The 22,133-nt window shown below is 36.2% G+C and overlaps 1 long non-coding RNA gene across 2 annotated transcripts in view; it reads left to right on the forward strand.

The window, feature by feature from the left end:
- Positions 1 to 21,371, forward strand: part of LOC134518730 (uncharacterized) — a 28,510-nt gene extending 7,139 nt beyond the window's left edge. For both annotated transcript variants that reach the window (XR_010072043.1, XR_010072042.1), the window contains exons 2-3: positions 1,220 to 1,367; positions 20,514 to 21,371. This is a non-coding gene — a long non-coding RNA (uncharacterized LOC134518730). The remainder of the gene's footprint in view (positions 1 to 1,219; positions 1,368 to 20,513) is intronic.
- The last annotated feature ends 762 nt before the right edge of the window (positions 21,372 to 22,133 follow it).

Consider the following 22,133-nt stretch of genomic DNA (forward strand, 5'->3'; position numbering starts at 1 on the left):
AAGTAGCATTAAAATAATCCTGCCAACAGAAGTTCAGCCTGCAGACACCCCTTTGTTCCTGTTCACTGTTACAAAAAGCGTACCTCTCCCCAAGTGCTATAATTCCTGGGAATCTGGCACATTACAGGTTTCCTTGTAAAGAGTATGGAAGATTCCCAGATTTGACCTATTTCAGATCTAAAGAAGGATGCAGCAAGTTTATAGTCCCAGAATTCTCTTAAGGAACACCTACTAGCTGTCCACTTTTTCTTTTTTTTTTTTTTTTAATAAAGAAGAGAATTCAACTGTCACATTTCTTTCTGGTGATTGTGCCTTTGGCAAGACGGGTGGGGTGAGCCAATCCAAGGCCATTGGAAGTTCTGTAAATTAAAACCTATTATCTTGCTTCTGCAACCAGCAGAAGATCCCAGTCTGCAGTTACATATGCTTAGTCATTGGCCAGGGAAGCGAAATCCTTCTCCAGCTTTTACTGCTGAATAGTTGTGGGATAGATTCATCTACAAATTCTTTGATAATAAATACAATGCAGACATTGAACAAATAATATTTTAATGTCTGCGATAACAAAATTCCATTTACCCCCTATATTGAGAAGTTCTTTCAGTTCAGGCTATTTTTAAATGAATAAACACTTTTTTTCCATTTAACTAGAAAGTTCTGTACATAGCAGTCAACCTTTCTAATGAAAAGGCTCAATTTTTTGCCTTCAAATTCTTCAGGCAATGAAAGTGTATTTCTAAGGTTGTTTTTTACTGATTCATAGTGCATGTACCCTGTTTTAGGAACATCGAGTAATTAACTTTCATAAAACTGCAGAGAGGAAAGTATTATTTTTTTTATGGAGAGGTAGGCAAGCTGAAGTGCACATACATGGACACTAGATGTTTTTTGACACATTTGCCCCAAAACATTTGAATGATTCCATTTGAACACCACCGTTTTGAAACTATTAGTCACTTCTGATAACGAGTATATTGTTGATTTAGTAGTTGTTATACGTTTCTTGGCATGACAGTGAAGTTTCTAAGGGTGTGAAAGTGGGGCCTTTTTGGCCTAGGATTCATACAGAAGCAGGGACTGCCTCAGCCAGAAGACCATCATTCCTCTTTTTACCATGATTACTGATGAACTAACTAATGGCATAGCCAGTAGAGCTGGCAGTGTAGTTCAGACGTCCCTCTTTCTGTTCCATTTCCTAAATAATATCTTTCTTTTCCAGAGAGGTTTTCACTTCCAGTAAGGTGTTTCTTGAAGGCCCCAGGCACGGTTGTGGAAAACTTCCGTTAGCCCATGTCCCGAAGACTGTCAGGAGCTGCACTGAGAGAAAAGAAACTCTGACACTTGACCAGCTATTTGGAAGTCAGAAGGTGGGTGCCAGTGTGTCTAGCATTTCAATGTCAAGGTGGATTAAGAGCATTAAGGAAGCTTAAACAGCTCTCAGGAGACAGATTCCCATGGTTTTGAAGGCTTATTGTACTGGAACAGTTGCTTGGCTGCAAGTTGGGTTGAAAGATCAGGGTTTTTTCTCCTGGAATTGTGCATGGCACTACCAAGTTTTACTTTTTGTATTAAGCATGCTCAAAGTTTGAATGTTCTGGTCATGCTGAGTGCTTCAAATTTGAGAAAGCTCAGATGTCACTTCTTGCTTAGTGGATGTTACCGGGGAGGTTTTCAGGCACTGGCTAAGGCAAGTGAAGGGAAAGAGGCAGGTTTTTTCTTGTTTGGTTCGTGTTTTTCTTTTAACGTTCTGTAACAACTAATAGTCCCAATCTATATTGGTTTACAAGTTTTATTGTCATTAAAATATCAGGCAATTCACTGACTCATGCAAAGAGCTGTGCTATTGGAGGGAAGGGCTAAGATGTGGTTGGATGTAGCTAGCATGGAAGAATTTCATAGAACCATGTTGGCTCTTGTAGCAGTGATGGGAGAAACCAAATTAGAATGTAAGAACAGACTCTCTCCCTCTCATTTTCCAACTAAATAATATGGAAGCATTCAGTTAATCATAGTTTCTGAAGCAGGTTTAATGAAGTTAATGTAACTGAACTGCAGTAACTTCACGCAACTGTGCAGCATTTTTCAACTCAGTGTATAGTATATAGTGTGCTGGCAATTGATCATTTCCTGTGCTTTCTCATAATTTCATCATGGAAATTATCCAGCTATATTTAGGAATTGTATAAGTAACTGCTTTACTTGTGGGTCTTCGTAGGAAGAAGACAACTTTACACTACATCTTCTAGCAGCCTAATATCAGTTATATATGATAGTTGAAGAAAAGCGGTTCTCATGCACCAGATTTGCTTTCTAGACTGTAGTGAAGACTTATTGTCAAATATTTAGCAAACTATCTCTAAAATATTGAAAGAACCTTTTTTTTTTAACTATCATTTTCAAATAACGGCATGTTGTTATCTTTCAGCCCTATAAGCTGGTTCACACCTGAGAAAAACTTAGTGGAATACTCACAATATATAATGAATGTCTGTGTAGATATGTTAGCAGGTGATTATTCTTCTACATCATTGCTTTGCTTAAATTCTGCTTAAGATTTGTACCAGATAAAGACATGGGGGGTTTTGGTGAAGATTTTATTTTTTTATTTAAATGGAATGTAATTACAACCTTTTAATCAAAAATTTCTTAAAAATAGGTAAATAAAAATGAAAATATTATGTAAAACAGGTGACAAATCAGTCAGCATGAAGTAATTTTTTATGCTAGTTCTATAGATAGCTTCTAATACTTGGAATAGCTAATACTGTTGGTGGAATTGCTATGTCAATATAGCAATGAAGATAAACTGTTCAAACAGGCTAGACAGTGATGATATACTGATGCAGTAGGCTTTCAGTTTGATGTTCTGTTACCTTTGGAACTGGAAATCTTAAGCAGAAACTGAAAGGCTTAAAAGTGGCCTTATTGTAGAGAAGGAAAGTTGCAGAATACAGACAGGTTTGAAGAGGATCAAATGATGGCAGGACAGGTTAGGCTTAGAGAGATGGGAAGAATGCATTGTGTGTGTCAGCTTTCTCACAGAAGCAGCATTGTGAGAGGTCTGGTAAATACATTTTTCATGTTATCATCAGTCATACTGTGATGCAAGTGAGTTGGGAATCAGATTTTTGTCCTTGCTGTTGGAACATAGAGTTACCTCAAAATTTACCTATTTTTCAAGCTGTTACAGCAGTTTCTAAGCTCTCCTTTGTTAGGCCCCTATGCAAAGCACATGCAAGGCCATTTATATGCTTTAACTATTCCTGTGTTCTGGAATGGCATTTGTGGATTATTAGCAGTGTTAGACTATAGCAGATCTTTAGTTACACTCAAGCTGTACTTCCACAAACACTTTAAGCCACCATAAGCCAAGAGATGCTGCCCTGCCCTGCACAAATGTTCTCGCAGCTGCACACTTAATTGATTGGGGAACTGATTTGGGTTAAAACTAGCCCAGCAAACAAACCAAAACCAAGCATTAGCTTTAAACTAGTTTCTGAACTCACTTCATTCCTAGCCTCACCAATACTTACGCTGGCTTGAAGGTCTTCACCTTCCTGGTGTTAAGACCACAAGAAATGTGTGAAGAAAACCAGGAACCACTTTTTTGATGGAAGGGCTGGTTTAAAGGACTTATGGAATTGCAGTTTAAATTGTGCCTCCTTGCTAAGCAGCCAGATGTTCTACAGGAGGTTTTAATGGCCATCTTTTTACGCCCTGACTCCCAAGACACACCTTGGATAGAACCCAGGGTGTGGCCTTGGACTAATTCTGTGTTTATCATCATCTGCCTGCCTTTATCCATCTTTATAGAAAGAACTTCAAGTTGTATTTTCTGTGTTCCGAACTGGGTCTAAGCAAAATATGTTTCCACACCCACTAAAATAATTTTCTACCTTCTAACAACCTCTCACAACAGATATTTTCTATATTAGGTAGTTACATTTAGTATTTATGCAACAAAACAGTTGGAGAAAAATACTGGACTTAGATGAATTGTGCTTGTCAGTATTACAATCTGACAGTTTAAGTAGCTCATTCCTTTTCTCAAAAATGCACTAAGATAATTTATGTGTTTCGTAAGTGTTTTATGTTTGGATTAGAAAGAATTACAGAGTTTCACTCATCCCAAATTACATACTAGAAAATGCATTCACGTCTCGTTTATTACATTGTTGGACATCAGAATAAAATTATGGATCATGGTTAGTTGCATCAACTCTTTTCATTAGTTTTACAGGTCCTGTGTAGTACTTATGTATACTTCTGTGTTTCTTGGAATTTCTTACACAATTGCAGCTAGTTAAAAAAAAATTAAGTGCCTTTTTTTGAGATAAATTCTCTTTAATTTAAGTAATCTCTTAGTAAAATGCAAATACTAGTTATGTTATTTTTTTCCCATCTTTCCACTATAAGCCTGCCAAATTTAATGCATTATGTGCAAGAGTTATTCATATAAGTCCCAATTTGTATTTGCCTGCTTGGCACTTTTATCTAATACATTGCGAGCCTGCACCACAGCTGCTGCTTGTTTCTGACCTCAGATGCTTGAAGCGGCGGATGGAAAGAGCCTGTGATGCTGCATGGCAGTCTGCAGGAGTTGTGAAAGGTGTCCCCTTGCTCAGCGGAGCTCCACTGGAAGGTTTCTCTTCCCAGTCACTGATTGATTTCTAATTTCACTTTATCTTTGAATCATGAAGCTATTTTTTGAAATTTTCTTACATGTCTTTTCATTATAATGTAGTAGAAGATGAACAGTAGCAGAAAGATTTTAATCTTGAAAAATATTTGAAAGAAGGATTTCTTGAACTGTGTGACTTTCCAGGTCATTCTGATTTTTCAAGAGTTTGGGCTTTTCTTTCACTGAGAGTTTGCAACCTAATAGTTGCTTTCAATTATAAAGGCCAAAAAAAAATCATTGACCATTTTGCAGGTGTAATTTCTTAAAAATTAAAAAAAAAAAGGAAAAAAAGAAAAATTAAGGTTTTCTCTAAAGTTATCTGGAAGGCTGCTGCTGAAAAAGCAGTTCAGCAGACTTTGAGATAATACAGATTAATATTCTAACTTTTTATTTCTTAGCCCTCTTCTCTGCAATTTTCTCTAGTCTCTCCTTGTAGCATCTGTGTTATTTTATCTTAAAAGTATAACTGGGATCTTTAAATAAGAGAAGGGTAAAACTACTGATCATTCCAGCTAAATACTTAAATCACAGTTTAAACTGAAACTTCTTGTTCTAAATCAATTTAAAAAAAATCCTCTTAAAATATAGAATATAGCTGAATTAACATACCTGAAAGGTCAGCAATTTTCAGAAGGGAGGAGTGTGTACCACTGCTGCTGATACGTGGGACAGAACCTGTTAGTCTGGACCTGCCAGCCAAGATACTGCGAGCAGGGAAGCAGAGCCTCTTCTATAATAGTACTCCTTTGACTGGGGAGGGGGGGGACGATGACAACAACAACTAAAAGCGCCTTCTTATGTTGAGTTAACTAATGTGAAAAACTAGAGGAGCAGATTAGTTTTCCAACAGGGTACTGGGCTGAGGAAAAATTATTGGAAAGGCTAAGTATTTACTTCTTCTTGCAACATCATAGATGAAAACTCAAGTTGCAAACACACAATTCTGCACTGTAAACATTATATGCACTTCAAAGAGGGTATAGGAGGTAGAAGGAGCCAGACATACAAAAGCTGTTTCTTCAGAGAAGGTAGGAAAGTTGAATTGAGAATTTTAGATCTGATTTATTGAAATTTTTAATATTTCCATTTAAGGGAAGACTAATTTCAGTTCTTTTCTAGTGTAAAAATGCTCAGTAGTATGGAAATTGAACCAGCTCCAGTTTAGAAGCCTTTTAAACCATAAGGAATGATTATTATCTTAAGCAACTGTAAAGTGAAGGCGGATTTTTTTTATTTTAACTCATGTGAAGTAGTATGAAACAAAACCCAGATGCTTAAATTATTTTCTGTTGTAGTTCTTAATTATCAGAAACTAGACTTTTAATAAGAAGTTACTACAACCTAAGCTGTACAGAATGTTTATAAATAGCTCATTGGAAAAAATAATGCACCTCTTTCATACCTGCAGTGCTACAGAGTTCTTAGTCGTTAGTTTCTAACTCGTAGTGAAGTGGAGCTTGGAAGCAATACATGAAATTGAATGCTAATATTTTTTTAGTAACTTACAATATTTACTGTGATGTAGCAGGTAGTCTGTCACAGAAATTGCTCACTCTCTCCCCCCTGTATTGTGATCTGATCTATAGCTATAGGGTTCTGTACGTTTTTTTTGTCCTATGAATGGTTTTCTGTGTCTGTCATTCACCCGCCTACTTCTCTTGGTGGTGTGTCATGGGTTACTGTTGATCTGCTTTGCTTTACTGGGATCTTTTATTATGGTTTTCTCAGAGTTGGCATTTTATCTTTGTAGGTGCTTAGGAATTAATATCTCATAATGATCTGACATTTGCTACTTTGAAGTCAGAATTTTTAAACAGGAGACTTGGCAATAGATGTACTGTATCTGCTCTTAACAGTTTAATTAATGCTGTGTTATATATGCACCTTTTTTTTAGCGTATACTATTTGGAAACACTACTTGATATATAGAATGAAAAAAGTGTGCACACTGCCTAAGCGATGCACGTTGTTGTGTCTGTGAACTCTGTACGTTTGTAATGTTAAATTTGTCAAAGTTAATGTGTTGAAAAGTAACAAGTTACTTAAGCTAGTTAAATGTCTCTTTCTAGAGGAAAATTACCATAATGGTTACTTTTACTAAAATGCAATTACTGTCATTGTAACAATCAATCATATTTTCTTGTGGAAGGAACTTTACCTAGCTCTGAATGCATTAAAATGTAAGACTGCTCTGCTCAGTGTTAAAATAAACTGCAGAAGCAATATACTTTTGGGGAGAATCAAGTGGAAGTTCCAGTCATCTGGTTGTCTTTATTCAAAAATAGAAATTAACTTCTTAAATGAAATTGAGCCAGGTGACTTGTAAAACACCAACCAAAGTATTACAAATTCTGAAAGGCTTTACAAATAATTGAAAAAGTTTTTCTTACAGCTGAGCTTGGTTAAGCCTTAAGCAACAAGTTCCTGTATGCATTTACCACTTGGCTGAGAGAATCTAGGAGGCTCCCCACAGCAATCTGTAGAACAGGGTTGGTTTGTCTGCTGTGGCATCCTCCCACTTTTCTTCCTTGCAGCCTCTTCTTTTGGTCTTACTAAGCTTGCAACTTGCAGTCTTCGTTTTCCTAACGTTTCTTTTCCTTAATCTTCTTTCTTTCCCCATCGTGTCTTTCCAGTGTCTTTGTTCTGCTAACTCCTGTGAACAATTCCTGAGGAAATAAAATCTTCTGCAAAAAATAGGAACAAGATGAAGAAACTGTGAATTTTCTACTAGATCTTTTCCCAAACTAGTCTCTGAGAGATTTAGATATATCAGAGGTAGCTGTTGCTTCTTGACCTCTCATGCTGTGTGTAAATGTAAGAGACGGGCATTTAGCAAGAACAGGCAAAATTGCTGAGGCCCGTTGGAAGTAGGGAAGTTGCTTTGACTTGCTGGTAGTGCTGCAAGTGGCTGCTCCTGACTCTGTGACTTCTTATTTCGCACTGAAGTGTGTGAGGACCAGTGCTAGGAGAGAATAATATCAATACCTGTCTCGGCATATTTATTACAGGATCCCTTGCCTTGCAGTACTCACTTCCAAAGACAGAAAAGTCACTTTTTGAAGTATAGGACTTTAATGTTGAATATAAGGTAATAGAAGCCCTACCAATCCTTAAACATAAAGTGGTAATTCTGTAATGATATTTGCTAATTATGTCTTTCATGGTATTAGAATAAAGCAACTGAATTACAATCTTACTTTGCCAACTGTAAATTTCTTTTTTTTTTTTTTTAGAGTAAAAATATGTCATTCTTTTGCTCTCATTGCTGCTGTTCATCCTGCTTCTGGGTAGAGCTGATATTCTGTGTTTATTCTATGAAGTGATGTTACCTTGAAAATAAATAAGGAATGTTTTCCATATCCTAGATCAAAATCATTAAATATGTTATAGTTTTATTGGCAGATCAGACATTGAGATTTTGAAACCAATTTTTGTATTTTAGTTTTTCAGGTATTATGTCCTTATACTTTTCTATAAACAATTGCATAGCGCAATTATTATTATATAAATCAGTTTGTTATATAATAAATTATATGGTAAAGAAATGAGTTTGTTTAATACTCAAAGATATTTTCATGAATCTTTACAGGAAGTGTCTTTCCTTGCACAAAATAGTTTTAACTGCTGTGTCTGCAAAGAAGACACGTACTTAAGTTCTCATAGATCCTAAATAATTTTGGTGCTCAACTTAACATGTCCTATGAAGAACTTAATTTTTTTTCAGGCAGTATTGATCACTGCTACGTGGAAATACAATTCAAACTGTACACCTACGATTTGAGGCACAATTAATAATCTCTTGAAAGTTTTGACCTGTCTTGTTAGAAGTTTAGCTGATTTCGTCTAAGATAGTGGATCTAAAAGGGTTTTTACAATTTCACTTTTTTTGTCTGTCTTTATATAGATGCAAAAATAGCATCTTCATTGAAAAATAACTGCTAAAACATGCACCATAAGTGTTTTCACACTTTGAGATTCATGTTAATATATGAATCTACTGTGGTAAATGTAGTACGATAAACACATGCGTTCCATACAGCCCCAGTTTTTGTTGAGTTTGTGTTAGGTTTATTTTGCACAAAGAGTGCCATAGGTTCCATTGATAATACACATATTTAGGTAATTTTCTGTTTAAAATATGAATGTTACTTTATTTTCACTGGTTGTAGTTAGGTAAATTATTGCTGTAAGTGTATTTTTACTATTTATTTCAGTGCATGCTTTTCAAGCTCTCTTAAATGCGAAAGAGTGATAATAGTATCTGTCACTTAAGTCATGGTATTTTCTTGTAAGTTCATTAAGGTATTGCAATTTTTGCATTAAAATCTATGCTTTGGTTTTAAAATTTATTCTTTTATATGAAAAAGTGTTTTGGCTGGTATTCTAGGGGCCTTTGGATTTTGAAGAGATAAACTCACCAAATGATATCCTTTTACAAAATTTACCTTGTACTAAAAATGCTTTACTTAATGTCTCAGTGTTAGGGATCACATGGTAAAATGAAATACCCTAAAATTTGACTAAATGCCAAATTGGTCTGTTACAAGCCAAATGCATCACAAACATATTGGGTAAGTGGTCTCAATGCAGTTTATGAGATTAACCCCAAAAGTACAATAGCGAAAATGTAGGAGGAATTTGGAGAGGCACATGCTAGGGTGCAAAATTGTGCAAAATGATTGAGTTCAGAGGGGCCTCTGGAGATCTTCCCTGTGAAAGGGAGACAGGTTAGAGTACAGCAGGTGTCTGACACCTAGATTGATCATGAAATATTAGAAAAAGAATATTTTATGGAATGACATACAAAGTGACAGGAGAGAGCAGCATTACCAGCGTTTGGAACAGAAGTATATAATTGATCTAATGAAAGGAAAGCATTTTTAAGCATTGGATGTGTTTAGGCGGTGGCTAACTAGATTTTTGGGATTTAGAGGATTTATATACATCATATCTCTAACAAGCTCTTAATTCCACTTCTAGACTGCATTTCCAATCTACGTGTCTGTGTTTAATGAAATTTTTTAAATTTTGTCAATGAGATATATTTAATGTCTTCTTTAAACAAAAATAATAGGAGACTATACATATTAGTTTTATATATAGAATAGTTGTGATCATGTGTTAATATGCACATATAATAAGCTTGTGTAAACTAGGTAATCTTATTCGTACTAACAATGGAATAAACAAAGAGCAATGAACAAAAAAGAGCATTCTTAACTCAGAGGCTGAAAATAAAATATTTTTCAAAGCTAACTGAAAAAGCTACTCTGTCTTTAGGGTAAGTTACCATATAGATGGTAAAGCTATTTAGAAAAGGTGAATAGAAAGCATAGTAACTCCTTGCCTGGCTGGAAAGATTTTTCAGTAGATGAGAACATAAATACTCTCGTATGTACTCTTGTTTATCAGATTCCTCTTGACTATGAGTGGCTATCTCCTTATTACACTTCTATTAAACATTTTTAGATTAATATGTAGCATAAATGGAGTAATTACCTATTATTAACTTTCTACAAGTTGCCCTATTAGAATGACATTTTATTGTTTCTATCTTGCAGTATATTCCTGGAATAGTTAATTACTTCACTGATGTAATCATAGAAATAATAGTATTGTCCTTATGTTAGAAAAATGGAGGTTTATACAAATGATGTTCTAATTAGAATTCAGAAGACTGGTTGGCACACAGTTGATTTTGTTGGCTCTCAGCCTAATCTTGTTACGTTGTTTTTAACTATGAAGAGAGTGGGTTTAAAGATCTCCAGCCGTGCAAATGAGATGAGGGAGTTAAAAGAGCTTAAAGAATCAGAAAAGTATAACTCCTTCAGAACAAATTATGTAATAAACACAATGCTTAAAAATGTGGCCTAAACACCCTTTAATGTAATATGGACACTTCTGAAAAACAATTCATATTTCTGGTGTCATTAAACAGAAAGAGTCAAAAGTCTTGTAGTACTGTGCTACTTACAATACTACTCTCTAACTGTATAATAACTTCTGCATTTAAGTAGCATATAGGTGTAAAACATTGGTAGTATGTTACATTTTTTATTTTTAAAAGTGTAGTAATACTTTAAGTGCTAAGAAACCACTTTATTTTTCCAAATACATGTAACACTCACATTATGCAACTCTATAGCTCTTCTTGGTAAAACTGTTTATAGCATTAGTTTCCGTGAGTTCCAGTACATTTATGTCAAACTTTATTGATATGGTTGACTGCTGAGACAGGTGGTTCAGACCTTTTTGTCTTTTTTTTTTTTTGAGAAACAGCTAACATAAAATCTTTACCTTCTGTGGCCATTTGACTGTACCAGGTTATTTAGATTTAATTGCATTATATGAGTAAATGCAATTGCTGAATACTTCAGATAAAACTAGACCCAAGCATGGTCCAAGACAGACAAGTGGAACTCCATCAGCTCTAATGTAGGTCCCCAGTCCAGTGGTACTTGTAGGGTGAACATATTGCAACGGAACAGGACTTGACAGCTCCAAGAAATTCTGTTGATACAATAATGACATACTTTCTATAAATAAGGTGCTTTTCAACATGTTCTTTCCATGAACTGGCTCGTAGAAAACCATGGTAACTATATTGTTACTGGCACATCTGAGGACTTCTCACCATTAGCCGAGTTCTTCACCCACCAGCTCTGTGGACATGAGTCTTTACTTCAAAGGTCTTTGGATTTGCACTTGCCCTGATGCTGAGTAACATTTTCTGATCTTACAGTTCTTACTTCTTTAAAGAAAATAATCTGTGACTGATTTGTACCTCTATTATTCCCTTAATTTCAAGTTTTGTTGAATATCTGTAGGAGGGTTTATAAAATAAGATTCCTCTGTACGAATTCAGAAGCCAAACTGTGACCTACCCAGTGCACGCATCCTTTATTCAAGTATTTCCCATAAAGACCCCAGTAGACCTGCTTATCAAACTAAATAAGAGGGTTAATGTTTCTCTGTGTAGTTCCCCCCCTATTGTACCTATTAAATCATTAGATTTCAAGTTGTGTCAAATTAGTATAGGAGAACCAAAAACTGTAAAATGCTTCAACATCATTCTCTTTGTATTTTTTTTTGTCTATTGTTGTATATGGAACACAAATATGTGCACAGAAAATCAGAGCATATTTATTTAGTATTTTCAGGAAGGTTTTATTTATAGCTGTGATTGCGGTAAAGGTTCAGCCACTCTACAATTAACTTATGCTGTGGTGGAGAATGGTGACTATGTTCACTCCTTTTGTAGTATTTCATGTAGACAGGGAAAATCAATACACTTTTGATAAAAGTATCAACAAATACTTTCTTCGGGGTTTATTTGGAGGTATCTTACAATACTTCGTATTAATGAGAAGTTGCAAGTGAGACAAAGATGAATGTCTGTGAGGATATGGTACAATAAACGTAAGCGTGAGTTTGCAATGGTAGCAATCCAGATGATTTAAAAATGTATACTTTTGTGAATATTGTTATATTAAGTTGGGGCCTAAGAAGCAGAGTCCTGGTCCAGTATCATGGATCTATTGGCCATTGAAGATAAAAAAATCTAGCTTTCAATCAGCCCAGCTAGTAATACAGCCCAGCTTGTTTAAATGTATAAGCACTAGAGGCTTGCAAAGAGGAAGAAGTGTGAAGGGTGCGTATGTATTTTCAACCTTTAGAAAGGCTGCAGAGCTGGACAATTCACTTTCTAAGACTTCTTTTTGTTGAAATGCTTAACTCGGTAGGACACTTCAACTTGTGTGTATGTATGCACCTTATCATTGCATCTCAGAGCATATACTGCCCCTCATATGCAATAAAATATGTATAAAATAAAACATAGGGAAATAAATGGTGGCACAGACCTTCCCGGCTTTATAAAATCTAGTTAATGTCTTCTTTAAGTAACAGAAACTTTGCTTCTGTGAGTTACTAATTTCTACAGAGTATGCTTTTTTGTGTTATGGGGTGTGAAATGTGAAAGAGTCATCAGCATTTTAAAATATTTTTTTCCTCCATTTAGCATGGCTTTTTTTTCCTTGGGTTAGATGAGATTCATTACTATATACAAAGCAATACTTTTTTTTTGAACTTGCCCTTTTTTTGTTTTAAGACAACATTCAAAAGTATCCATGTTAATGGCTTAAATTCAGTTCCCATCTTTTATCTTGGTTAAGAACGAAGGACAGAGCTATACTGCAATTTTAGTTTTCTCCATATAATAAGAAAGTTGTAGAGCTGGAAAGCACATCATTTCTATGGTCAGAATTTTCTTTTGTGTGGGGAAGAAAAAAGTTTTAATCAGTTCTGTTCATATCTTCAGGAGTTTGGGTGGTATTTTTTAAGTCCTTGACTTTTCATCTTAGAGCATCTTTATGGTAGGTTGGAGCAAGTTCAATATAGATGTTCGTGACTAGGTGTGATTTGTTCCTTCTTAAAACCAAGCATCAGTATGGTCTGTTCTCTAGTCAATCAGCTGAATTGGCATTTGACTGCCTTGGTGACGGCTGCATGACTGGCTGCCTGTGAGATCTTTTGCCTGTTATTATAGTGTTTCTATTTTGGAAGTTTTTAGGTGTTACCATATGTTGGTAAAGCAGCCTATTTTCCCTTAATTTTTTCATTTTCTTAAAGTTACTCCACCTTTCAGCAATCATTTGTTTGAATTCCCTTAGGTTTTCTGATACAATTTTCATTTAATGCCGATTCTGTGATTATGTACAATACTGTTGCCAATTCATTGAACTGATTAAATTTGACTTGCAACCAAAAAAATCATCTTATCATACTTTATAATTTTTCAGATTTCCATATACTGTTTTTTTATCTGTGTCTTTGTTGGAATGATCAACATCTCTTGATATGTCCGTTTACAACAGACTAAGTGAATCTGTGTGCTTGAGTGGGGATGTATCTTTCTGGGAATTCCCCACAGAATTGTATCAAATACATCAGAGTAAGATACCATGAAGCATGAGTATCTAGAAGGAGGAAAACTAGGTCAATTGAAATGATCACTGAGACTGTTCAAGAAGGCCTGTGAAGGAGAATTCTGATTTCATACCTGATCACTTCAGACTACGTAACCTTGGAAAGTAAGCCAGGCAGGGTAAAAATACCTTTACTTGTGTGTTGCAATTCAGGAGGCTATGGTAATATTCCCACCCGCTAAGCAAAATGGACTGAGCTACTAAAAATCTCAAACTTTAAAACAGTAGAATAAACCCATTTGCTCTTCATTCTTCAGTGCAGTCTACTGCGGGTGATTTTCCAAGTGACTAACTTTGGCAATTAGGAACTATTTTCTGCTGAACATACTGCTTTTTTACATAAGCAGTGTCTTGCACTGCTGATGCTCTTGTTATCTAAGGAGGAGACTGCCTACAATGTGAGATCTGTTTGTTCATGCTGTGTTACCAGTAGTATGTACAGGATGTACGTACCCTTTTCTCTATCAAAATACAGATCTCTTTCCCTGCCTGCCTTTTTACCTTTCCCTTCTGTCACTCCTACAGTTTATTTTAAACTTTAATTTATACCGAGCTTCTGCTTTCTCTATCAATATCACATCATTATTCTTATCTGATTCTCTTGATAATTTGTTTGCACTGGAATTCTTGGCAGTGAACTAAGAATTTCATTGTCTACCTACTCTCTTTTCTCTTGGAGAGTATAATAGAGTGGGAGGGAGAAGCCTCATGGTAATATTTTTATATTTGAAATGTAGCCACACTTTATACGCTCCTACACATTGTGCTACTTATAGATATTGAAACAAGTCTCATCTTGTGGTCTCCTGCTTTTCTATTTTGGACTATTTTGTGCTAATTCTACTCACTTCATCTCAAACACTTTTATTAATGCTGCTTCTCCTTTCTTCATCTGCCTCTGTGGTATTATTTAGGAAGGGACTACTATCACTAACTGGCAAAGCATAGCAATAATCTTCACCCTAAGAAATGAGAAAACAGCTCGTGATATTAATAGGCTGGTGCCCCAGATGTGGTCATCTCCATCTCCCATCGAACGAAGAGGCATGGAGGAGAATGCATCCTTTAGAAGCACAAAGTACTTCCTCTCCTGCACCCAACCCGTTCTGGTACATGGTGACACAGAACTCTGCTTTTTCCTCCTCTCCCATCATTTTGGAAGGCTCTTGGGACCTCAGAGTTCCCACAATCTTTCCTGTAATAAATCCAGTAGTACAACTGGATCTTGTTAAAAGTCAGTGGTAATTTGAGGAAAAGCAAATGCAGAGCATGTACTGAACAGTTACTAATTTAATATTAGAATGCTATTTTTTTGTTATGCATCTTTGTAAGCCACTAAGTAAACAATGGTAGCATATACAGGAAGTAAATAGAATTAAGTTTAAAATAGGTTATCATTGGCAGAACGGATTATCTTTAATTCCTGTTCCTTTTAAATAAGAAAAAAGATATTTTTACGTATTTTTAAAAAGATACATAGTTTATTATAAAATAAAGCTTTTCTAATGGCAGATTGTCCTTTTTCATATCCATCATCTCCTGCCTAAGAGACTATTTGTTCTGCTATGAAGTTTCTGTTTTGAAATAAGTTTACTCTACACTTCTCTTCTTACAGAAATTCTTTTAGCTTATTTTTAGGTTGCTTAGATTTCAAAGTAAACTGGGAGTGCTTTGATAACATTTAAGGATCCAGCCTCACCTGAATTCAAAAGACACAGCAACAAGAAACCCTGCTGTGTTGCTAATCTCTCTGTCATTTTTGATAGTTAGCACCTGATATAAAAGATAATGTCATGTGATTCACATAAATATTGAAAAATCAACTTGAAATTCAGAAGTCTAATTACATGGTACCTTATTATGAACATTCAGTTAAGCATTCAAAAACACTCGTTACAGACCAAATGAAATATACATGGAGGATCATTTCTTATATTTGACTTATTTATTTTCAACTGTGTTTTCTGCTGAAAATAGGTTAATAGAACAGTGGAGGAAAAATTCAGTGATGAATTGAATTTGGGGTTTTTTTGGCCATATCTTAATATTTACAGTCTTTTAGGTGCATCAAAACATTTTTCTCATGGCTGGGCTGGAGAAGTATTTGAAATGTATTTAAGCTGATGCATTGGAATCCCTTTTCCCAATTATAACTGCAAATGAATAAAATTTTTCAAAACACTTTATGATCAATTTTAATGTTTAACTGACTCTACACACGATCTTGGAGACTCGTTAAATCCTTAATATTGTTTTTGATAAATATGGAAATAATTAATTTTTTGTCTAAATGTAGTTACACTCGTCAAACATCCTTCATGAGATTGGTTCCAGTGTGACTGAAACTTGATGGTCTCTGTTAGAGAATGTTAAATAGACAAAATAATATTTTTTGCCTTAAATATTAGGATAATACTTAATAAAGGAACAGTATGTCCTTTGTGATGTGGATTAACAAAATAGGTGGCAGTTTATTCTTTTGAGGGTAAAACTAAGCGCTTTATTCTAAAACGACATTAACATTAATGCCATCACTATTACTATCTGTTCTTGTTCTTCCGTAGTTCCACGGCACGCTTCTCAGGTTACTGATAAAACCTTGTTTGAGCCCATCCCAAGCCTTATCAACCATAGATGATCTGTCGAATATCAAGGACTTTACTGTGTAGCTATACCTCCTAACAGAAAGCATCTTTGAAATGGGAAAAATCTATAAAGTGGTGAGTGTATTCCTGCCTTGAATTGTAGAGGTGAGACGATTGTAATGTTCACCTCAGTTCAGTTTCTGGCTCCTTTCTGAGACCGGTCATCAGCCAGTTGCGGTACCGGTTTCTGTTAGGACACCTGCCTTTTCTTTCACACAGGCCATCAGGCATTTAATGGGATGGTAAAGGCTCTTGAAGCCTTTAGGTCTGATTTGGGTTTGACTTGTCATGGGCCAGTCGAAGGATTTGTGTAGCGTTACTAATTCAGCTAATGAAAACGAGAGCGTTTGATGGTGTTCAGCAGGACTTGGAATTTTCTGAGAATGATATCCAATACTAGTTAGATATTTTTCAGGGGAATATTTTTTGGTGGATGGTTTCCCACTGCAGATGGTGGCAGAGAAGATAGTATTCCTTTCTAACTTGAGTTTCTTTGTGTGTTGTTAATAAACAATTCTGGGAACAAAATGCATGGGAGATGCAATTTTCTTTTTATGTGCCACAAAATGCTCATCTGTTAGTAAACTTAGTTCTTAGTAATAATTTTCTTTTTTCCCCCTATAGCTTATTTTTTCAGAAGGAATGCTTGTCGTATCAATTTCACTATTATAAATAAATCTTAATTTCCTGTAATGTATGTGCCAATCTGGAATAAATCCCTATGTGCATTTTCAAAATTTAGTTCAGTTTATTAGTTTGAACTGTTTGTTTCAGGGTCTTTTGAGTCTTTCATGTCATGGTTTAAAAATATCATTTTATATTTTTCCAACTGTAAGAAATCTTTTCTCTCTCAGTAGTTTTTCAGGAAAAATCTTCTTTGGAATGAAAAGAAGTTCTAACTTAGCAAAAAAAAAAAAAATGACAGTTTGGGCTTTGGGTTATTCATAGTGACACAGTAACCCAATGTCATTAACAACTGAAAATCTCATAGTTAATTGCAGCTTTTTGAAATATACCGAATAATATTTTGTCTATTTTTGTAGTAAGCAGCTTTAGATCATTATGGGTTTTGATATTTACCTCTCTTGTTCCCTTCTCCATGTTTTAGGGCTTTCATGTATGTTTTTAAAAGCTAAAATTAATCTGTTAACTTTATTTCCACCTACAGAAATAAAATAGTATAAATATTCTCACCGCATACCAACAAGTCTCAATATGATAATTATTCTGTAGGCCAGGCCTTTGTCAAAAAGTCTGGAAGAATCAATTAAAACCTAATCAGATGTCTTCACCAAATGTTCAGGGTAACAAGGTGATGCCTAGAATGAAATACCTGTCGTACAGCGTACAGAAAAATAGAATACAGTAATGAATTCAGGTGGATAAATTATAAATCAAGCTGTACTTAATTTTCTTTTACTTTTGTAAAAGCAGCAAAAATGTACTGCTGTGGCCAGGTGTACTATTCAAACTGCAACTGAGACTTATTAAAAGGTACTTCCACACGTCTTCATCCTTCCATTTATGCCAGAAGCGAGCAAAGCTGCTGACAAAACTGCACGTATAGTAGTTTCTTAATCCAATGGCTGAGGTTAAATGGAACTATTAACATACGGTGTACTTACTATATGGTAGATGGAGTCTTTTTGATACGGGTGGATCAGAGACTATTTGCCTGTGTCATGTAAGTGATCGGAGAGGATGGCAACCTCCTTTAGGGAGAATAAAGATGATAATGTAGATGCCTCCAGCCAGGGACAGTGATCTTTTAACCCAGTCAGCTGAGTCCAAACTATGTCTCATTAGAGGCTATGGGTTTGTACAGTTGGTCTGAGTTAAGACCCCAGTTCTGCTTATTGCACATTTCCACGCTGAATTTGCCAAGAGCCTTATGGGATGTGCACTGGCCATGTTCAGTTAATCATTCTGGTGGAAAGTTGTTCTGGCTCAGCACCTCTCGCCTTCAAATTCCACGATAAAGGACCATCCTATCTACTTTATAGCACAGGAACGACGAAGAACACAGAATCTATCATGGTACGCTCATTGTGTGCAATGCAGTGCCGAGTTGAGCTTCCCAGATCAACGTGAAAGTCCTCTCCAGAGCTGAAAGCAGCATAGCTGCATTAGGATTATCGTGTTTCTCGTGAAGTGGCTTGAGTTACGCTGAAGCAGCTGTACTACGTTAAAGGCCTGCCCTGGTATCTATGCGCAGCAATGCTCTTTGCCACGTGAAAACACGACCTCGTTCAGAGTTTGTGATGTATCTCCGAGTTGCACTGCATTGTTTAGTGTAAATAGAACTACAGAAAGGCAGATACTTTTGTCTTTGCTGTAACTGGTCAGAGCTGTGTAACATAAGCTTGTGTGAAACATAGCACCCAGTTTTCAGTGTCTGATATCAGAGTTATCCTGTTAACGTTAGTCATCTGTATTTTCCTTTCTGAGCGAAACACAGTGTTAAGTACTGAAACGAAGCAGCATTTTGGATATTTATAACTTGTTTATCAAATACATTGACTTATAGTTTTCAGTTTCCCTTGTTTGCCCCGCGGTTCTCTATGGAGATATTGGTATCACTGCAGTCAGGAGGTAGTAAATCCATTCGTTCTGCTGTTTCCTGGGGCACAGCTGTTCCAGCTTGCTGTGGTTTTTTGCCTGTCTGAGATCTTCTTAGGCCCAGTGGCTGATTTACTGCCCCATATGCTCTCTTTGGTATTTCTCCACAGTGTGTATCTACCCAGAGTGACAACCTTATACTGCCGAGGGTTTACCTGCATATAACTGCTGCTTTTCTCCAGTTACAGCTATGCTCAGCATCATTCTCGTGCAGTCTCTGCGTGACAGATAGAATCTGGCTTTTTATAACTGTTAGATTCTCTGCTCCTCGGTGGTGGTAAGAGTTTTCATTCTGCTCCACTTGGGTACTCCGCGGGGACTAGAGAAGAGAATTATGAGGCAGCCAGAACAGTATTTTTACTTTCTATCTGTCATGCAGTAGGAAATCTACTTGGTAGCTACAAAGAAATCATCAGCTTCCAGTTACAGTGCTCCAGTGCTGGCTTAGGGCTAATGGGGAAGTTTCGTGGCAAGGCTGACTGCTGTGAATTTAAAATTGAAATCTTTGTATAGGTTAGGAAACGTGTTTTCTGCTCAACGTTAATTATGATTTTTCATTTTAAGTGCCCCAAGGTGTAAAACTTGTATATGAGAGATCTTTGGACCAACATACCACATGTAGGTGATACAGTGCTGTTAGTAACTTGCGAGTCCTCGTTTTTCCCTATATTTATGAATGAGAGAACTTTTAACTGTGTTTTTTTTAACCGTGATTATGATTTGTTTTTTAACTGTAACTGTGATTTTTAACTGACTAGCAAAACAATGGTTTACTTAAACCAGCACTGTGATCTGACAAAGATTAGACAGTAACTTGAGAATGCACAGTGAGGAGATGTGATCAAAATTGTGAAACAACTGCTTTGTGACGAGAGACTGAATTGTTTAGGATTTTTCCGCTTTGCAAAGAGAACACTAAATGGGGAGTTACGGAGGGTGGCTATGAATTCATGAATAGTGTGGGAAAGGTGCACAGAACATAACTTTTCATAATTTTTCGTAATACAAGAAATAGGCAGTATACAAATGCAAAGTGTTCTTAAATAGCACAGAATTAAATTTGGGAATGTGCTACTACAGGAGATTGTGGAGGCCAAAAGCATGAATAGATTTTTTTAGGTCGCCATCAGTGGCTATTGAAGTGAAACAAAAACCCTAAAACCACACAGAAAACAGCTCTTCAGGGTACAGACTCCTGTTGAGGAAGATCCTAAACAGCTGATTGCAGGAGACAGAGGTGTTACAAGCCTTGGTGACACACAGAGCCAGGATAATGTGTTAGATGAATATTTTTCAGATCCAAACGGTTTTCCATCAGGGACATAATCATTTAACAATTTATCTTTGCTTGCATCATTAGAACTGTTAAAAAAAATGAATTTTGATATCAGTCCATATTGTAAAAATCTACTCAAAGTCCTCGGTCTTCAGCTCAGTGTTTTTATTCGCTGTTTAAGTTGTTCTTTGCCTCTTTAAACGTAGCCAAAGGGAATGACTCCAAAGTAGAATTGGGAGAGATCAGAGAATACAAATAGCATGGGTGTGCTGCAGAATTCATTCTGTTTTTTACTTCCTTTACAGTTGCACATCGTCCTGGGACAGAGCGTCATAACAGGGGCTCACCCCTCCAGTTTTCATGTTTTCTTTCGTATTGCACGTCTCTGTCTATGACACCGAGCGTGGAGAACCCCGCTTGATTGAATTTGCCAGCAGTTTGAACGGCGTGCTGGAGCGATAGTGAAATCTACACTTCAACTGGACTCCTCCACCACTGTTGCCAAAAATAACAAAGATAACAGGTGTAAGTAGATATAGGATGTATAGCCAAACGCTTGACAGTCATGCTTTGTTTTTTCAGTAAGTGGGAGTGTTTTCATGCATGGAGCCAATTTCAGCACTGGAACACTAGTGATACTATGAATGACTTGTACAGTACTTTTCATCCCAAGAGTTTTTCCGATTGTGCAAACTATGACTCACGCTCTCACTGCTGAAATGCAGCCACCTTTGGCATTGAGCGCAGCAGTTGTGTAATAGTCCGTGACAGTTCAAACTGAGGTTTTGCTGTACTTGAAATTATCAGGGTACTTTCTCGATATGTGTATGAATGCTGAATTCTGCTGTTGCTTGGTGAGAATTTAGTAATTCATCAGCTCTATAGAGCCCCTGCTTACTATTCAAAGGGTATTATGCCTAAATATTGTATAAAGTTTGTCGGTGTTTGTTTTAAAAATTGTGGAAAATTTAGTATTTTTATGTTGATTTTGATAGTGTCTCTTTTGTTGAGAACGACATGCTTCAGGCTAATGATGGATGGGTGGAAACATTTGCATAGTGTTTGTATATGCCCTGATTTCTTTCTTCTGTCTGACCGTTTGTGACAGCAAGCAGTCTTGTAGGTTAGAGGTGGTGGCTGGACTTGTGTTTGCTGTGTTGATGTACAGCCTGCGTAATCTGTCACATGTATTTCACAAGATCTCTCGATTTTTTGTGATATTAAAGAAATGATCAAAGCTTTATGCCTCAAGAAATCCAATAAATCAGGATTAAAAAGCCTGCTTTTGAGCTGAGTTTTTGATATATCTTTAGGCTTACGCTACAGCTTTTACTGCCAATCCTAATTGAATAGCCTGCTGGGCTTTTTTAGACAGAGTTGCATCAAATAACTAGCCAGATTAAAAATGGCCTTTCTTTGCTACTAGGCAAGAAATTAAGCTTCATTATTCTAAAATTATTAAGAAAATTCCTCATCTTACAGTTGGAATAGTGGTCTATGGTCACTGTCTTTCTCATGAGATCTTAAAGTGGGAAGTTTTGTTGGTCCATGGAGAACAGATTCCAAGAGCCGGTCCAGGAACATTGCTATAAACAGAACTGCTGACGATTCTGCTATTCCTTGCTAAGTATTTTTTCGCTGCTGTGTCTACCCAATTAATACAGTTCCAGTGATATTGTTTGGAATTAAGAGGTGGGAGACCTGAATTTCGCTTTGCTTGCTGTCCATGTTTTTCTTTACTTGCACAATGTTGGCACAGGAACTGTTACGTTTGCCTGTAGTGCATTCTTCTTAGTGGTTGACATACATGCAGTACTTTATTAATCAGGGTGAGATACTAGTTTAGTCCTCCACTTTTATAATTTTACAACATATAGTGTCATACCTGGTAAGTAATTTGTCAACTTTCAAATTGTTGAACTTAA

Source organism: Chroicocephalus ridibundus, chromosome 7, assembly GCF_963924245.1.
Source record: "Chroicocephalus ridibundus chromosome 7, bChrRid1.1, whole genome shotgun sequence".
Taxonomy (NCBI): Eukaryota; Metazoa; Chordata; class Aves; order Charadriiformes; family Laridae; genus Chroicocephalus; species Chroicocephalus ridibundus.